General features: G+C 37.2%; 1 pseudogene; it reads right to left on the bottom strand.

Moving 5' to 3' along the window:
* Positions 1 to 3,360: 3,360 nt before the first annotated feature.
* LOC102755149 overlaps positions 3,361 to 19,741 on the bottom strand; it is a 33,094-nt pseudogene continuing 16,713 nt past the window's right edge.

Raw genomic sequence — 19,741 nt, 5'->3', positions numbered from 1 at the left:
GACAATTTCCAGCATGCCTGGTGCTCCCTGCACTGTGGACTTCCGCTTCTGGTCCTGGGGCTGCCACCAATACTACTATTCCCAGAATTCCTGGTGCTCCCCACGATCTTGATTTTCCCTTCCTGCTCTGTCTCTGTCCCATGGCCTCCCACTCTGCCAAGTCCTCCAAGTTAGCCAATGGGAAGGGTAGCAGTCGTACTCTAATTACCATGTTTCTCTTTTATTAGATAGGATTATGACTAATTATACTGAAATGTGGGGTTCAGGATACAGACTTCTTCTCGTGGGTTCTTGTCCAATGAAGATGAAGAAAAAAATTGTGGACTAACAGATTTCTTTAATAAAAATGTAGAAGTTTATTGGAAGCATATACAAACTTCATCTGGGCAGAAGTATCCCCAAAGAGGACCCCATGGGGAGGGGCCCCCAAATGGGAAAAGCCTGCTTTCTCTCTCTCTCTCTCTCTCTCTCTCTTAAAACTTTCCCTCAAATTTTTTTTTTTTTAATCTTCCCTTGTGTCCCTTTGTCTCTGGTTTACATGTGCTGCAGTTCTTTGTTTAAACCTGACTCTTTCTAATTGGACCATTCATTAATTTAGGACCCCCATGCTTTCCTCATTGATTATTTTGTTACATAGTATTAGCTTCAAAGGCCAAAGCCCACGTGATGCCTCCCACTTTCTCTCCCCCTTATCTTGCAACATTCCCCTATTCTCTGTGAAAATGTTTCCTTCTTTCCATTATCCTGTGACTTTCCCTTATCCTCTGTGAATATATGTCTTCCTCCCCCCTTATCCTATGGCCTTTTTCTATCCTTTGTACAAGTAAGATAAGCATGCTGGCATCTGCAAGCCTCCATCTATGCATTCCTCTCCCATGGACCCTCTTTATTTCTAAGACTCCCTAAACCTGCCAATTTTGTCCCTAGAATTCCATTCAATATGACTTTGTGTAAGTTGTTCAACTTCCTGAGCCTCAGTTTTCCTAGCTGCAAAATGAAGAACTTAATACATAACTCTAAAGGTTGTACCAAATAGTTTTATAGGCAAATTTTATCAATCATTCAATAACAGGTAATGTTAGGGACGAGATGAGGAGACCTCTGTTCTTGTCTTCGTGAGGGAAAGATTTCAATCAAGACACAAAGTATAGAAAAGAATTTATTTGCCACAGCAAAAACATACTCAGGACAGTGAAACAAGAACCATTTCTCCCCTAGTTGCAAGTCTTATGGGGTCTCTTAGAGGTTAGGGAATGTGTGCCTGTGGAGGAGTGAGAGGGGGAAGGGACTAGCACTGGCAAGCTCTCTGGAGAGAGTGCACTGGGACCTTCATTTTCAGGGGTTTTAAAGGCTGGGCATTTAGGGAAGGTCTTAGGGGTCTGATCAATAGAATATTCATCAGCTTTATGCTGATGTACCAAAATGAAATTTATTCTCAATTTGTCTGTCCTTGGGTGTGGTTGGCAAACAGCACTAACTGAATTTCTGTTATCTGTCTCCCTGAGTAGGGTGATTTTAGCTATTTACCCTCTGGTTAGGGAGGAGAAGTACAAACCATTTACTCATAAGTCTCCTTGGTTTAGGGAAGATAGGATTTACTAGATGGCTGCAAACTGCTGTTTAACTCTCTGGCTTAGTTTCCCTATTCCATGTGTCCTGGAATTTTTCTAGCTTCTTAGTATGCTATAATAATAATTCCAATATTACACTAACTCTTCCATATAACAAAAAGGGGACAGGGGACATTTCCTGTGTCAGTGGTCCCCAAAACCTGCCCACTAGGTTATTCACTAGGAAGATTCACATGACTCGGTATAGAATCATATTTATAGCTATGATTTATTGTAGTGAATGGATACAAAACAGAAAATCAGGTACAAGTTTCCAAGCATCACACAAGGAATCACACAGGCATGCTTAATTTTTTCAGCAACTGAAAGCTGTGGGAAAATGCATAAAATTTTATCCATTAGGGAAGCTCATTAGAGCCTCAGTGTCCAAAGTTTTATTGGGGGCCAGTGGTATCGGCACCATCTGCCTGGCACATGCCAAAATTCCAGACACCCAAAGGAAAGCAGCTGTTCAGAAGAAGCCAATTTAACAACAACAAAAAATGCTCTTCATGTGGAAAGTAATAAGACTTCTGAAAAGCACCAAAGAAAATTGAAATATATGGAGATACATAGAGATTTATGAAACAGAAGACATATCATTAAAAAACAGAATAAATGTAATTTCAATCAAAATCCCAACACAGTGTTTCCTGGGAAGCTGATTTTAAATTTTTTATGGAAGAGACAAGATACTTCTGAAAAAGAAGAATAAAGTAACATGACTTGACATATCAAAAATTAATCATAGGTGATGTGGTATCAGCCCAGGAAACAGGCAAACAGGTTCATGTAATAGAATAGCAAACACTAAAACAGACACATACAACTAAGGGAATTTGTTATAAGCTAGAACCAACAGTATGGATCAAGTAGGACAGGTTACTACTTAATAAATTGATTTCATTAATCAGAGAAAAATACAACTGAGTTCCTCCACTCATGTCACGCTGAAAAATCAAGAGTTTGAGAACTTAAATATGAATGGCAAAATCTTAAAACTTTTGTTAAAATATACAAGAAATATCTTTATTACCTTGGCCAAAAAAAGGATCTACTTTTTAGGAATTTAGATGGATGGATGGGTAGATAGATAAGTGGATAGATGATGATAGATGATAGATAGATAGATAGATAGATAGATAGATAGATAGATAGATAGATAGATAGATAGATGATAGATAGATAATAGAGAGAGATGTAGACTAAGCTATAAAGAAAGCAAAAAATGGCATAATTTTCCAGATCATGTATTTTCTGAGGGAGAAGGGGATCAGGAAAAGACACATAGAACACATCAGATAATTAAGGATATTGATCTATTTTTTTTCAAACATGTTTTACTTTATTCCTCTCAAAAACATAAAAATTATGAAGGGGGAACTTAACAGGAAATTTTAAAAATGTAATACAATTTTTCCTTTTAGTAGTCCTTAGGTAGTTATGGCAGAATAGGTTCTACTTTCTGTTTGTTTCTTTGAACAGGGATTTTGGTCCAAAGTTTTGTTTTTAATATCTGCTTCTGCCTCCCCCTCTATCAGATCGGCTTCCTCCACGGCCACCACCCCTGGGTGCTCTGCAGCTTAAACTGCTGTAGGAATCACGTGGAGGAGGGTACCCCCTTTCCATAGAAGGGGGAAGCCCTCTTTCTTGTCTGCCAACCCAATCACGACCACTTGAGTAGAGGTCACTTTGGCTGCTTTAGTAACTGTCTCGGCATCCACCATATCTGTCAGGTGAGCTGCTGTAATCACCAGAGCGACTGCTTCCACCATAAGATGGCAGGGGGCCCTCGTGTAGGTGGAGCACTATGTGAGTTACCATTACTGTCATATGAATCCCTGTAGGACCCACCACTTGGATGATCTGAACAGTCATGATCACGACCATAGCCATCTCTATCACTATATCCTCTTGATGGATAGTCATGATCTGATCTTTTAACAGGAGGACCCCCACTTCCCGGTGGTGGTCCTCTTTTTACTGGAAGTGGTCCCCTGGAAGAACTCATGCTAAAATTCATGGAATAGCCACCATCATCCATGTGCCCTCCACGTGAGCGAGACCCCCTGATTCCTCCACTTCCTCCTTTTCCACCTCTAAGACCCCTTGGAGGGCCTCTGCTTCTTAGAGGTGGAGGTAGTACACACTTATCAGTTTCAAATGATGGTTTGGTGGCTTGTTCTACCTTGATGGCTTTTCCATCTCAGGACTTTCCATTCATATCTCTGGCTGTATCCTTAGCATCTGCTCAGCTTTCAAAGGTGACAAAAGCAAATCCTCTCAATTTGTTGGTTTCAAGATGTTTCATCAAGAGTACTACCACTATCCGTCCATATTTTCCAAATACAGCTTCAAGGGCTTTCTCATTTGTTTCTGTATTGAGGCCACCAATGAAGAGCTTCCTGGGCGTTGATCTATTTTTTTAGACTAAATGGTAAATATATAACTGTTCATTTCATCATTGTTTATTGTTATCATTATTTCACAAAAGAAAAAACACTTTAGATTCTTACATATGTCTAAATCATTTCCAAAATGTTTTTAGTTTGAATATGACAGTTTCCTAAAGAATTAGTCAAAAAATCACTATTCAATGTCAGTTACAGGAGAAACTATTGACACTTCCCCCACATGCTTTTCTAATCTGCTGCTTCAAAGAACAAGCATAGAAGAGGAGTTTTCTATGGATGTGATGTAAGAACCCTAATATCTGCTTTTGGAAATTTATTTTAGCCAACACATAGGAGATGAAAAGATGCGGGTTTTCTAATTTTGGATTTACACATAGATACATTTCATCTGCATGACAACAATCACCAGGGATAGCATATAGGCTTTTCCTGAAAGCAAATGAGCTATTATGTGTAATTCTGATCTTTTAATATTTCCCAAAGACCTTAAACCTCAATGTGCTGCAATTTCTAGTATTCCTGCAGTTTCTAGTATTCAGATCAGTCTTTTAGTAGCCTGCAAGTGTAAGTGCTTGAAAATTTTTATCTCAAACCAGGAACAAAAATTAAAGCACCCTCAAGAGGCAGGCTTTATAAATGCTTTCAGTGAGAAAATAGAAATTTAATCAAAACAGCATTTATCTAATAAGCACCTTCTGTTCCATTTACCCGGGGAGTCAGCGGGAGCGGGACTTTGCTGGCAGCTGTGTTCTCCAGTCTAGGTGCAAGCCGTTCAAGTGCTCTGCCGACATTGTGACTCTTTATTCGCATTCACTTCACTAAAAAGATCCAGTTAATACTGAACACAGCCTTTCCAGAGAACCTACCAATCTATGAACTGTCTACTTTCTCAATCATGGATGAAGCTGGTCTACCGCATTGTCTGAGAGGGCCTATGCAGAACTGCGGCCTGTCCTTCCAATGTAAGAGCCACAATTAAATTGCAACCTAGAGCCGATTGCTGACATCGTCAGAGCATGGCATTTTGAATACTTTGAGGCATATGATGCACAGAGGGATCCATAATCAATGAGTTAGATATATTTTGTTGAATTCCTAGCTAATAATCATAAGGGATCCTCAAACAGAAAACTATCCTAGGCCTCTAACATGACCAGCCCAGGGTTTTCCAAAATAAGGTACAAGTACAACATATCCTGATGCTGCTTTAGTGCCCAATAAACTACAAGGTTATAGATTAGTCAATCTGATAAATCCACTCATAGTTTTGTAGCTCTATGATCAGTGTGCAAGGCTTTTTATAGCTCAGTAAAACTCAGGACAGCTTTACAACCCAAAACTAAACCTGTAATAAAAAGGAAAAAAGAGAAAAAAGATAGACACATATTAAAGAAAAATCTTCAGAAGTCACAGAAAGATGTATTTATATATTAAAATCACACCTATCTAGAATCCAGACCACTACAAAGAACAGATAGTGAAAATTTTTTTCTAAAGTATGAAATACACACAATGGATACTCATTCAAAGATCCTAAGACACTGTTTGATCCTAAATGCCTTCAGGAAATAAAACATAAATTAAATCCTGTTTAGTGTGATTATGCATTTTATTATATTGTAGTTCCTTTAAAACTAACTGTGCAGGAAAAACCCATATTTTTCCCTCTTACATAGGGAAAAGGCCAGTTCTTCTCTACTGTGTTTGTTTCCTGTGTTTCTTTTACTACCCAACACAGAACACTCCACTTCTGAAGCTTTTAGTTACCAAATGTATGGAGGTTTCCCCACAAAAAAGCCATTCCCTGTAGCACCAGCAGGGTGTCCCACAATTTAACTCAATTCTAACACTACCCCAGAGTCAGGGTCAGATTCCACTGGTTAAGCCTGAAGGGCTCAGTCCCAGAAGACCTCCCACCCCACATCCATCTCCCCCAACCCCAGCACACACATACTTCAGATGCTAGTAGCAAGCCCAGGTCATCTGTCACCGGTGCTTCTGACTAACCAGCTCTAGACCGAAGGTCCCAAAGACCCCCTCCTTGGTTTTAACTGATTTGCTACAGCAACTCACAGGATTCAGGAAAGACTCACATTTGCCAGTTTATTAAAGGGCATGATAAATACAGAGGAACAGCCGGATGAAGAGGGTGACGTCTGAGAGTGTCTCTAGCACAGGAGCTCTGTCCCTGAGGGGTTGGTGAGCATCGCCCTCCTGGTGTGAAGGTGTTGGACCACCTGGAAGCTCCATAAATCCCTGGGATTTTACTAGTATGGAGGCTTCCTCAGTTATTAACTTCATCTCTAGCTCTTCTCCCCTCTCTGGAAGATGAGGGGTGAGGCTGAAAATTCCAAGCTTCTCCTCACAGCTTGGTCTTTGTGGTGACCAGCCCCAATCCAGGAGTCCACCCTGAGTCGCCTCATTAGAACAAAAGATGCTTTAGTGCTGCTGTCACTTGGGAATTCACAAGGTTTTTAAGAGCACTGAGGCAGGAAGCGGGAGCAGAGAACAATATATATATTTTCTATTATCTCACACTAATCAATCATATTTTAATTGGGAAATACAGTTGAACAATATATTTTATTTCCAGTCCTTTCAAAAAATACCCATAGTCTTTTAGGGCAATGGTTTTAGCATTTGTGTCCATTAGTTTACAAATATATGTGCAATTTGCAACCCGCATTGAAATGTTGATTTATTTTTGACATGTTTGTTTGTTTCATCAATTCATTTTCCATAGGCAATAAAAGGTCATTAAAATATTATGTGTTTATATTAATATTTTTGTCTGTTCAAAGAAAAATGATTTAGAAGATGGAATTTTAAAATTCCATTCTTTTAATTCATCAGTATTTCAAGGAAAGACAAAATAAGTTTAAGGATTTATTATACAACTAATCTAGCAATTCAGTAAAAATTCAGCCCTTTCTTGAGGTTTTGTTGGGGTTTTCTTTTTTTTCAGTATCACTTAGGACAAACCTGAAATGAAATAGCATTCTGTTTGCATATGTTATTTGAATTATGAATTTCATCCTAACTCTCTAATAAAAATAAGTGATTTTGATCAGAGAATGCCTCAAGGAAAGCTATCATATTGAAGGATAGAAGCTCCCAGAATTCTTTGAATAAAATGTCCATTATTCTTTGGATTATTAATGATAACTCTATACTATGGAAAAATAATGCCCCAGTATGCTTTGTGTTCTCTCTAGAGACAAACTGATTACTCAGAACACTGAACACATCTATTTTAGAATCGAAATGAATCACCTAAGGGAACCTAGAACTCACTACTTGGATGGAAGTATTGTTCATACATTTTCATTCCTGTTAGAAAATTCAACAATTCAACATGCCTGCCTTATAAAATTGCCATCATGTTAGATTAAATCAGAAGGGACTGCTTTCTTTATTATATTGCTTTTGCTTTGCTTATTTATACATTATATAACTTACACTTTTACTTTAAATTCCACTTTAGAGGGTATCATAAATTAGCTTGTCAGAAACAATTCAAACCTGAAAACTTTTATATTGCATTTAGAATGAAGCTGGTACACTTACATTTGGCCTAGAATGATCCATTAGACAAAATATATAGCATAAGGTATTCACACCAAGCTACTTATACCACAGATCTGCCTGCTGTTTTTCCTCATTGGATATCAAACTAACATTTCTTGAGCCCCTTAAGAGTTGATGAGGGGGGAGAATTTAATATTTCTAAAAATAGCACCACACAATATGTTTTTTAAAATAAGGTAATTCTCAACAAAACTAAATAAAATAACTTGGACATTTTCAGGTTCTCCTGTCTGGATTGAGTTTTGTTCCATAATCTGAACTCCTAAACATTTGTTATTATCTCTCAACTGGCTGCATTCTCTCTGGAAAAAAATTTTTTCAATTTTAATTCTGATGCTTTGTTAACAAACATCGTCCAATTTCATACCTGATCAGTAAACAAACTGATGAACTGACAGGAAGCCCCTTCTTTGGTTTTGTGTCTTATTTCTAGGTTATAAACCTACACTGATGTGTTTTAAAAAGTGTGGAGGCTGATTCATCTATTCTCTGCCAAATTCCTACATCAAATCACCCACCACTGCACTTTAATGAGCTCTTCAATACATCATTTTCCAACTCAAAGTAATTTTTAAAATTTCTGCACAGAACAGTTAACATCATTTTTAATAATACCCTTGAAAAGCAATGCTAATCTTTAGTTGTAATTTTCATTGTTTTGAAAAGACTTGGATTGAAAAAGTCAATTAAATGAAAGTATATAAATGACTGAAAGTATACAAATGACTATCAACTCTACTGGGGGGAAATAATAGAATGTGTATATTCTGCTATCAGTAATTACTTTAAATGTAAATAGATTAAATTCCCCACTTAAAATATAGATATTGGAATAAGGGATTAGAGAAAACAATCCAACAATGTACTGTATATAACAGTATCACCTTAGAGCTGAAGACATAAATAAGTGAAAATAAATGACAGGTTGAAAATATATTCCATGAAAATAATAACCAAAAGAGGATCAGCAGTGGCTATCCCAATATCAGACAAAATAGACTCTAAGTCAAAAGATTTAAAAGAAACAAAGAAGGATTAAATATTAATAAGAGTTTTAATACAGCAAGAAGATAATATTTTATATACATACATCCTGCTAATGTCATCTTTGCATATACCGATCAATATTATCTAAATGAACAATATTATGTTGAAATGTGATTAACAGGATCAGTAGAATGTCTTTCTAAATTTTTTTTTAAATATTATAATTCCAAATTTATGAGCTCTCCTTTTTTACTTGCATCCTACAATGATATAATGGCAAGAAAAAACACCAAACATCAATATCTCAAAGTTTTCATTCTTAAAATTCAATCTGGGTGGGACAGAAGAGATTAACCAAAGAGCTTGTAGGCATTTATGCATAACCCATGGACACAGACAATAGAGTGGTGAAGGCCTAGGGCAAGGGTGGGGATAGGCTAGAATGGGTCAATGAGGGGTGCGGGGGGAGGACATATGTAATACTTTCAATAATAAAGATTTTTTTAAAAAATTCATTCCAATAATATTTGAAGTAATTTATATGATCTTAGATTTAAAGTCATCCCTCAGAATCCTGGGGTGGTGATGGGGGACTGGTTCCTGGACTTCAATGAACACCAAACTCCACAGATGCTCAAGTCCTTATATGAAAGGGCATTGTATTTAAATATAACCCATATTTGCATAGAGGCTACAGCAGGTTATGCCTACACATCACTTCATTCATATGATTCAGCATAGTCAGTGACACAAGGGAAATTCAAGTTTTGCTTTTTGGAACTTTCTGAGATTTTTTTCCCCAAATATTTTTGACCTGCAGTTGGTTGAATCCATGCATGTGAAACCTGCAGATACGGAGGGCCACGTGTACTTATATTTCAGTTCTGATATAGTTGTATGACCTCAATCATGTTATTATTCATGCACAGTTTCCTTATCAATAAAATCAAGTGTGTGTGTAATTGTTTACTTTTATAAGTTAAATAAGAATAAGGGTGCAAAAAGACAGGTTTATGGTTCAATTGTGGCACAAATGTTATTAGAGGAAACAAACCTCACCCTTAACCCAGTGTTTCTGACTCTACCTCCCCTTGAAGCAGAAGAGAAAGGAGAATAATTAGGATTCCGCAGTCTCTTCTCCGGAGACTCAGGGACTGGGTGAGGTCTAGTTATTAGATGGCACAGGACCAGCAGCTGATAGGTTAACTTGTATACTTGGTAAGATTGCAGTCACAGATACAGAGTTTTGAAGATGAGGAAATAATATGTGGCAAATACTTGTATAGGAGTCTATTCTCCCTAATTCTTCAGGGAAACCAATACTGATCTGAAACCTCCAAAACTGGGAGCCTTGGGAGAGAGTGTTCAGGGTCCGGTTGCTTAATATTGACATTGGAGGTCCCAACATAAGCAGTGGTTAAATGTCTTCTCAGGCAATGACTGTAAGTAGATGGGCACTAGAAGAGGCTGAAGAAGGTGATACAGTAAACTGTACCTGACTGCTGGATTTATGAGAATATCTGCAGTCCCATTTGAGTACTTCTAAAAATAATAGGAAATACATTAAAATACATTCAGCAACTCAGAGAGATGAAGGTTCATGGGATTTATATCATGGGAGATATAAACAGTTTTATTGATTTTTCTAGGCACAGGCTGGTGAAGCCTACGCCACAGGTGTTAACATTTTACTGAGCCCTTATTGTATTTATCTTACAAATAGCTTCTAAATAATCATCGTACTTTCTCCCATCCCCTCCTCCCCCTTTAATCCTGAAATACAGAAGGGACCGAGACTTTGAGAAGTTACCTGGACTAATGGTTTGCCTTCAGACTGGACTGTATTTTAAAGCTGATGTGTGTGTGTCTTTACCACTCACAACTCAGAAGTAGGAGTGTACCACATAATTGCTGCGATATTGGTACTTCCCATAGTCATTGGGTGAGAACAAGAAATTTTTACAATGTTTATCTTTTTTTACTATGAGTGGTAAATTTTGTAATCATTCATCTTTCATGGAGGAAATGTCAGTGTGTTTTTGTTACCCACACAGTGTTCAACACTGAAAAAGAAAATTTTTAGACATCTACTCTAGTGCAGAATGTGACAATTTAAAATGTTCAAAGCCAGGTTAAGTCTTCAATTTGAAATATATTTCCAAATAACATAGCGCACTCAGAAATAAATTTAAAGAAATGAACATTGTCGTCATTATATCATCAAGAAATTCAGAGCAATTTAGCAACAAACTCTGGCATCTACCTAGGGTATACCTAATCTCTAACAATTTTTTTATGCAGACATAAGTGCAAATCCATTGCTACTTTAATTATTTAATCCATTATACTTAAGGTTTTCCTCGCTTTGCTAACAACTTGAGTTCTCAGCTCTCATGCAAATCTGAGCTAGAAATACATCATGAGGGATCCTTGGGGATTATGCAGATATGTGTCATTTTTTCAGAGCACAGGCACTCACATAATAAGAATAAATTTCAAAAGCAGCATTCCTGTCTCATAGTAATTGCCAGGCCTCTCAATTTCCCATCATCTACAACCTGTAATTCTTAATATTCATGAAATATGAGCTACTGTCATTCTATTAAAACTGGCTCCTTTCCCATATTCTTAACACAGTTATACATATGCCAGACCCTAAAAAATAACTTTAGTGCTACTCATACTTTTATTTTTTTCTTGATGTACTCAGGAATCACATTATGACATATCCTTGGCTTCACACAGTCTAGCCAGGTAACAGTGTTAGGATGAGGTTATGCTGTCCCTGTCATTGAATTTTCAAATCCTTTAAAATGTCCAATATAAATTTGTCATTTGCTAAATTCTGCTTATAAAAAAAAAAAACATGTAGATCCATATTGTAACAAATTTTTTTCACAATAATCCAATGAGATAACATCAACAAAATAATAGTTGGAGGAACCTGGGCGACGGCATGATGCTAAGTAATAGCAAGTCACATACCCTTCAGGGTGGGGGGTCACCACTAGGGTGTCTGGCCAGTCTGGGTGAGGGGCTGAGGGCTGTTTGCAGGCTGGCAGGTGACTGAAGCTCACAACTGCTCCTTTTTTTCTTTTTTTATTTCTGGACCAGCTGTAGCTATGAGGCTTGGCTCCAGCTCTTAGGCCTCAGCTGCTGAAAGCAGGTATCTGGTTTGTTTGGGTTCTATAATCGAAACACTGTTTCAACTCTACTTTGAGATCCTGGCTGGCTGAATACAAGATGCTGTAGAAGAGCCTGGTAGCAGTGAAAAGAATGCGGGTTAGAAGAGTGAACAGTCTATGAATAATTTAAGTGTCTTTGGACCAGTCAGTTATATATTTTGGCATATTTCTTCATCTGGAAGAATCGAACTATGTCATTTATAAATTACTTCTGACCTAGGATCTAAATTCAGCATTTCAAAATCTCTTAGGTAAGAAAAAGACATATAATCAAATAATAGGCATAACCTAAATTAATCCAAACTGGAATTCTGAAATGTTAAAGTTAGTTCTTCATGGTTAGCCAGTGACTCATAGTCTAAGTGATATGGCATGAGAGCATTTTAATAATTGCTGGACACTCTTTTTTGAGACCTTACACTTTTTTTTGTCAGCCACAGTGGAATTTAGAGGACTCTCTTCCTATTGATATTATCTAAGAGAACTGCTCCCTACAGTTATACAAAAAAGAGATATACTGCACAATGCGATGATATACTGAGGTGAGGCATGAAAAAAAAGATAAATTTAGCAGATTATATATTTTGCCTATACAGGACATTTTTGCTGATTATTGAGATGTCAAAAGGAAAAAAAACATTGTTTCTGTAACTTTTGCATGTTAAGCACCCTTATCACTAGGAGTCCTAAACCAGTTCAAATTTGGAATAAAGAGGAAGTGGGTGAAGGAATCATTAACCTCATTGTTTCCTGGGTTCTCTTCAGTGCATCATAAGTGAGTAGGATGTTCTATGTGACTGGAATGAGTCTTCTCAGAAATCAAAATGATGATAAACAAGACAAATTGTAATGGTCTCTTTCAGCCCACTACTTCATGATAAGCCTAAAAAATACTTTGCTTTTGCCCTAGCTGGTTTGGCTTAGTAGATAGAGTGTTGGCCTGTGGACTGAAGGGTCCCAGATTTGATTCCTATCAAGAGCACATGCCAGGTTGTGGGCTCAATCCCCAGTTGGAGGCATGCAGGAGGCAGCTGATCAATGATTCTCTCTCATCATTGATGTTTCTATCTCTCTCTCCCTCTCCCTTCCTCTTTATAATTTTAAAAAAAACTTTGCTTTTCTTGGTACACTATGTATGTATGGTATTTTTCATTCTGAAATTTGTTCCTCTCATAAAGTTATTTTCTTATACATATATGTATGATGTTACCATAATGAATTAAATTTCTTCAATTTATATCTCTATTCCAAATAGCTTTCCTCTTCCAGGCCTACATACCCAACTATATGCCCATCTCCACTTAAGGATTTCAGCTCCACAGATACCTCCACTCCAATGTTTCAAATAACTAAGCATCATTGTTCTTAAAACTTCTCCTTTCCTTTTCTTCTCACATCCTTCTTTCTTCTGAAAATCCCCCTCCTAGCAAATGACACCATCATCCTGAATTTTTTTAGAAATCTCAGAATAATCCTTGAATCATCCTTCTCACTATCTGTTTTGGTCTGCTTGGAATTCTAACAAAATACCATAGACTGGGTGGGTTAAACAACAGACATTTATTTCTGAGTTCCGGAGGCTAGAAAGTCCAAGATCAAGGTGCCTGCCAATTCAGTTCAGAGGGTTCTCTTCCTGACTCGCAGATGGCCCTCAAGGGCCTGCTGTGTCCTCACATGAGAGGAATAAAGAGAGAGTGACAGAACGAGAGAGAGAGAGAAAGAGAGAGAGAGAGAGAGAGAGAGAGAGAATCTGGTCTTTCTCTTATATGGACATTAATTCCTTATGGGGGAGGGGGGCAATCTTAGGATCTTATATAAAACTAATTACTTCCCAAAGGTCCCACCTTCAAATATCATCACATTGGGTGTTGGGACTTCACATACGAATTTGGAGAGGACACTACATTCAGCCCATAGTATTCCACCCCTGCCCCCCGAAAATTCATGACTTTCTTATATGCAAAATGCATTTATTCCATCTCAACAACCCCCAAAGTCTTAACTCATTCCAACATCAACTCTAAATTCATATTTGTATCTCAAAATCTAAATGAGATATGGGTGAGACTCCAGGTACTAATATCCATCCTAAGGCAAAATTCCTCACCGGGTATGAACCTGTAAAGCCAGATAAGTTATGTGGTTCCAGAATACACTGGCAGGCCAGGCCTAGGGATAGACATTCCTCTTCAAAAAGGGAGAAATCAGAAGGCAAAAAGGGATCACAGGTCCCAAGCAAGTCCAAAATCTAGTCAGGCAAATACTTGTAGATCTTAAGGCCTGGAAGCATCCATCCAATTCTCTTTGGATTGATAATCTGCCTTCAGGACCCATGGGGATGTGGTCCTGTCTCCAAAGTTCTACCCGGTGGGGGTCTCCGGGGCGCTGCTGTTTGGCTTATAGAAACTGGTGATGTCCCTTCCCATCCCACTTTAAAGGCTGAGGAGGCAGCTCTGATTACCTTAAATCATCTTCAGGGTCATTCATTCTTAGTCTTGAAGAACAGCTCACACTCACTGCCAAATAGCTCTATGCTCCAGCATTCCTTCATTCAGTCCTGTCTCTGTTACTGTTCATTCACACTGGTAGTGTTTCTGCTCAGGAGGCTGACAGGTCGGTGCTTCACACCGATAGTCTTCTTATCAAACGGTTGTTCAGCCAAACCCTTATTGAGAACAATCCTCAATACAGATAGACTGAGAATCTTCCAAATCTTTAAATTCTGATTTCTTTTTGTTTAATTTCTTCTTCGTTCCTCTCTTCTCAGGGTTGTAGTATAAACAGTGAGACAGAACTGTTAACTAGGCATTCCTTTAAAACTTTGCTTTGAAATTTCCTCAGCTAAATAATCCAGTTTTATTGCCTGCAGATTCTGGCTTCACAAAACGCTAGAACACAGTTCAGCCAAGTTCTTTGCCATTTTATAACAAGGATGGCCTTTTCTCCATTGTCTAATAGCATGTTCCTCATTTTCATCTGAGACCTCACCAGAACAGCCTTTGCTATCTATATTTCTACCAAGGTTCTATTTATGATTATTTATGTATTCTCTACGATGGAAGTTTTCTCTACCTCTCTCTCCTTTTCTTTCTAAGTCCTCATGAGAATCACCTTTGACAGCTCCTTTGTGACAATCTTGGCTCTTTCTAGCATGCACTTCCAAACTCTCCCAGCCTCTACACATTATCCAGCTCCAAGCAAGCCTCTCTCATACTTTTAGATATTTGTTACAGCAGCACCTTACTCATCAGTATGTATTTGTCAGCGTTCTCTAGAGATACAGAATTAAAGAAAGTTGTATACACAGAAAGAAAAAGAACGCATGTATTATAAGAATTGGCTCATGTGACTAGGGAGACTGAGAGAGCTAATGGTATAGTTCCGGTCTGAGCTCAAAGGCAGGAAGAGACTGATGTCCCAGCTTAAAGACAGTCAGACTGACAGAGAGAATTCTTACTAAGGCTTTTAGTCTTTTTAGCCACATTGGGGGAGGGCAATCTTTTACTCACTCTACTGACTCAACTGCTAATCTCATTGGAAACACCCTCACAAAGACACACCCAAAAATAACCAATCAAATGTCTGGGTACCGCATGGTCCAGCCAAGTGGACACAAAACTATCACATTATCCGTGTAAATTGGCAGCATCAAGTTCAAATTTTCATCATTTATTGTCTGGGATAAAATGTAATATCCAACCTAGCTCTCTCCCTCTCTCTCTGTCCAGCTCCTACCTTCCAGAAGTATGTGCCCAAAATACAAACTGATCACTCCTTTTCTTTGATTAACTGAATTATTTCTTTTCATCAACTGAACCTATATTCTCTTATCCTTTTGCATTTTTAGATTAATTCAAAATTCAAACCCCTCACTCATTCCTTCATCTATCTTTAAACTATTTTAAGCTCTGTCTATATAGAGAAGGCAAAGTAGAAATATCAATAAAAATAGAGAATTTTGAGGGGGAAAAGGATTCATATTTATAAGACTTTTTTCTTATTATTCTGTATTTCTTATGCTCTGGGAGATAAATTCTTTGGACACCTCCACGGTGTGCCCTGCCTAAGGGCAAAGGAACAAGAAGAAGCTTCCCATATTAGGCATCCCACCAGGAGGCGGGGGATACTTGAAGTTTTTCCTTAGGACGTCTTATCCCTTGGATTAAAATATGGTACTTTTTACTTTACAGCAGATAAAGTAAAGCTTCAGACTTCAATTCTGAAGTGATGGCCACTGAGGAAGTGATAAAGCTGAGGGTCACGAAGGCAGGTGTGTTGCAGCATGCATCCTCTAAAGTAAGGAGACCCAGAACTGACTTCATTAATTCCAGTGCACCCGCTGCCCCAAAATCAATGAAGCCATTGGATGCTCAGAGTGCAGAGAAAGTACAGAAGGAGAGGTAAGAGGGGAGGTCTGTACTCCTCACAGGTTTGCACCTGTAAAAGCAGGCATGCTTCCTACCCCTAGGTACACTGCATAGAAGCAAATAGGAGGTTCTAGTGTGTAAACTTAAGAAATCAGAGTAAGATTTTCTGTCATGTTTGTCTTAAGCAAATATATCAGTTACATCAAAGGTATACAAAATGCACAATATGTATTTAAGTTAAAATGGATTAATTTTTTATTAATTGTATTAATTTTTATTATGAATATATATTTTTTTAATTATTGATTTCAGAGAGGAAGGGAGAGAAAAGGAGAGATAGAAACATCAATGATGAGAGAGAATCATTAATCAGGACCACGAATTGAACCATGACCTTCTAGTTCATAGGTCGATGCTCAACCAATGAGCAACACAGGCCAGGCTATTTCTGCTTGTTTTAAATTAAAGGTATATTGGTCACCAATTTTCTTAAAGAGCATTGAAATAACTAATGTTCTAATGTTTACATGGAAAACATGAATTTGGAAACTCTTGTAAATTTGAATACATTTATTCTCTCCTTGTTTATTTTATCCAGGAAATGAACTTACCTGCTTTGAGCTAACTCCAGGTTTACAGATGTCACTTTGTCATCAGAGAAGTAGACAGCAGGGTGGGATAGATGTGCAAGAGTTTTACTTAGGAAAACTCCTATAAAGGATATAGTGACTTTCTCACATTCAGTTACTTGAAATCCTGCTAAGCAAGTTTATACCTCCTCCTCTCTCCCTCCCAACTCATCCACCAGGAAGATCTGGAAATAAACATTCCCAGTAATTGTCATTCCATTGATATAAGTAAATTCTATTAGGTGTGGGGGTTTTTTTTTAATACCAAGGGTTTGTTTTGTTGTTGTTGTTTCTAAATGTTTGCCTACATATAACAAGTAAATATTTTTCTATTCCCAACTCTTGAATAGGTTGGAAACAATAGTTTTAGTCAAAAAAAGAATAATCTTTCCCTTCCTACATCGCCATTTTTCATTTATTGCTTGATAAGTTATATTGTAATATCGTATTAAAATGTTTTGCTTGCAAACATAAAACATTTATAAACAGCAGATGTGTGCAAAGCACAGTCTCACAAATGATATCAGTGATGAACGCCTGTGAGTTTAACATAAATTATAATTTACTTTCTTTGTGCTCGTAGGTGGTTAATATGGAGCCAGTAATTAAGACTCTTCAATTATGTTTGTTGTATTTTGCCTCGATTTTTATTGCATATTTGTCATTTAGAATTTTCTTTGTAGTCTACTGTCTTCTATTAATATGGGAGTTTAAATGACAACACAAATTCACCAGCAAGGGAATTCAGTGGGATGTTAGCGACATCGAATCACGTGTCCAGAGTTCCCTTCAATCAAAAACACATGAGATCTATAATTTCAGCACTGATGCATGACTATAAAAGTTCTAAGATTAAAAGGCCTGCAGCTACTATTGAGTTCATTATAGAAAGCTGACAGTATTTCCTTCAGCATATGAAAGAAATATAATAATTGACCTCTCCAGGAGATAGTTTTGTGTCTACTTTAAATGTTACAAGTGTGATATTTAATTTCAAACTTTTTTATAACCTATCCTCTCACTGGTCCTCTACAGCAGCATAGTTCTCTAAATTTATTGGGTGTTTTAGCCAATCTTTTCAAAAACCAATTACCTTAGCAAAATGTCTCCCTTTTTTAATTCCCTTATCACATAATAAACATGAACTGCCCTCTTCAAGGGCTACTCAAGTTGATGGCAGAATTTCAAAGACTTTTATTTATTGTTTGTTTTTTCATGAAAGGTGCAACTATGGTGCTCACTGGCTTTTGTATAAAAATGCTGAGAAGAACAGAATTGAAGCCTCTGAGAAATGCTGACCTTTACTTTTCGTGTTTATAGGGATTTTTTAAGAAAAATGATCACATGAGGTTTAAATGAATGTTTTTCATTTTGTCTTTGGAGGAAACATCCTCATAGATTCAAGAATCGAATGCCTAATAAAAAAAACTCTAATCTGATAAATATACTCTTCCCTAGACTATTTTGATGATATACAGGGTGGAGCAAAAGTAGGTTTAGAGTTGTTCAAATGGAAAATAATACAATAATTAATTAATTAATAATAATAAACTGTGTTTCACATACTGACAAATGTAAACCTACTTTTGCCCCACCTTATATACTTTTTAAAAAATCCTTACCCAAGAATCTGTTTTTTATTAATTTTAGGGAGAGAAGAAGGGAGAAAGAGAGAGAGAAAGAGAGAGAGAGAGAGAGAGAGAGAGAGAAACATGGATGTGAGAAAGAAATATTGGTCAGTTGCCTCCCACACGCACCCTGAAGATTGAATCCACAAAACAAAATATGTGCCCTGACTAGCATTAAACCCACAACCAACCGATGCTCCAACCAATTGAGCATCCCACCCTGTATGTATAAATATAAAAATACTTATATTTTTAACTTCACTGTGCACTTTCTGGATTATAAATATAATTAGTGAAAGTATTCATTAATTCCTATCATCAAGAAAAATAAAGAAGAATGTTCATCCAAAAGCAAACTACTTATACAACCTCCCCCAAATTATTAAAAGCAATAATGCATTGCCCCATTAGAAAGCATCAAAGTAGGTCCTATGTTTTCTCCCCTGTATTTGCAAAATTTTCTCAACATTAGAATAAACAAAAAGCTTGTGATATTTGGGTGGCGATTTGGATTTGTTTTCACTGACAGCAGTAAAATAAAAGGAATTAAAGAAAAAACTTACATTCAAGGTCTATACAAGAATGATATGTTTACACATTCAGATCCTGGTGCTGTCTGTGAAGTAAACTGTTTTTGTTGTGCTTCATGAGACTGGCTTTCTTCTTGTGAAATTGTTTCACTATTTCATAGCCACAACTTAAAATTAGATTAGACCAAACTCCCTGATCAAAGCAAAAATATACAATTAATCAAAACAATCACAGGAGAGAGTGTGAATAGATTTCTCATTGTTTCTCAGTGTATTCTTCCATTTCAAACAAATATGTTGCAAGTCTATAGATGGCATGTGTATTCTCCAAAAACATTTACATTCATTCACCTGCAAGAGGCACAAAACCGAAGGCGACATTTGATACTTGCCACATAGCATACTAAACAAGACATTACGGAACCATCCTCTCCACTTGTACCAACTCAAGTCCACAAATTTCTAGAATTTCCACTATGAATTAATAACTAACCTTGTAGAAAGTGCTGTAAAAATACTGTCAGTCTTGTCAAATATAATGAGTCCTCTGACAGATACTAATCAAGGTACACCATTCGTTGAGAAAACTGTCTTGAGGAAAGATAAATTCTTGGTATTATGAAAAGAACCTAAAAGTGGGCAATGAGACACTTCAGGTGTCATCAAAGTTCTGCCACCAACTCAGTATTTAAACTCTCTAGGTCTCTGCTTCTCCATCATCAGATAGAAGAACCTAATAAGTGAGAAAGTTGATAACATGCCATCTAAGCCACTCAAAGATATGTATATATATATATTTATAT

This window comes from Myotis davidii, unplaced genomic scaffold (assembly GCF_000327345.1).
Source record: "Myotis davidii unplaced genomic scaffold, ASM32734v1 scaffold334, whole genome shotgun sequence".
Classification (NCBI taxonomy): domain Eukaryota; kingdom Metazoa; phylum Chordata; class Mammalia; order Chiroptera; family Vespertilionidae; genus Myotis; species Myotis davidii.
This window is presented reverse-complemented; position numbering and strand designations above follow the sequence as displayed.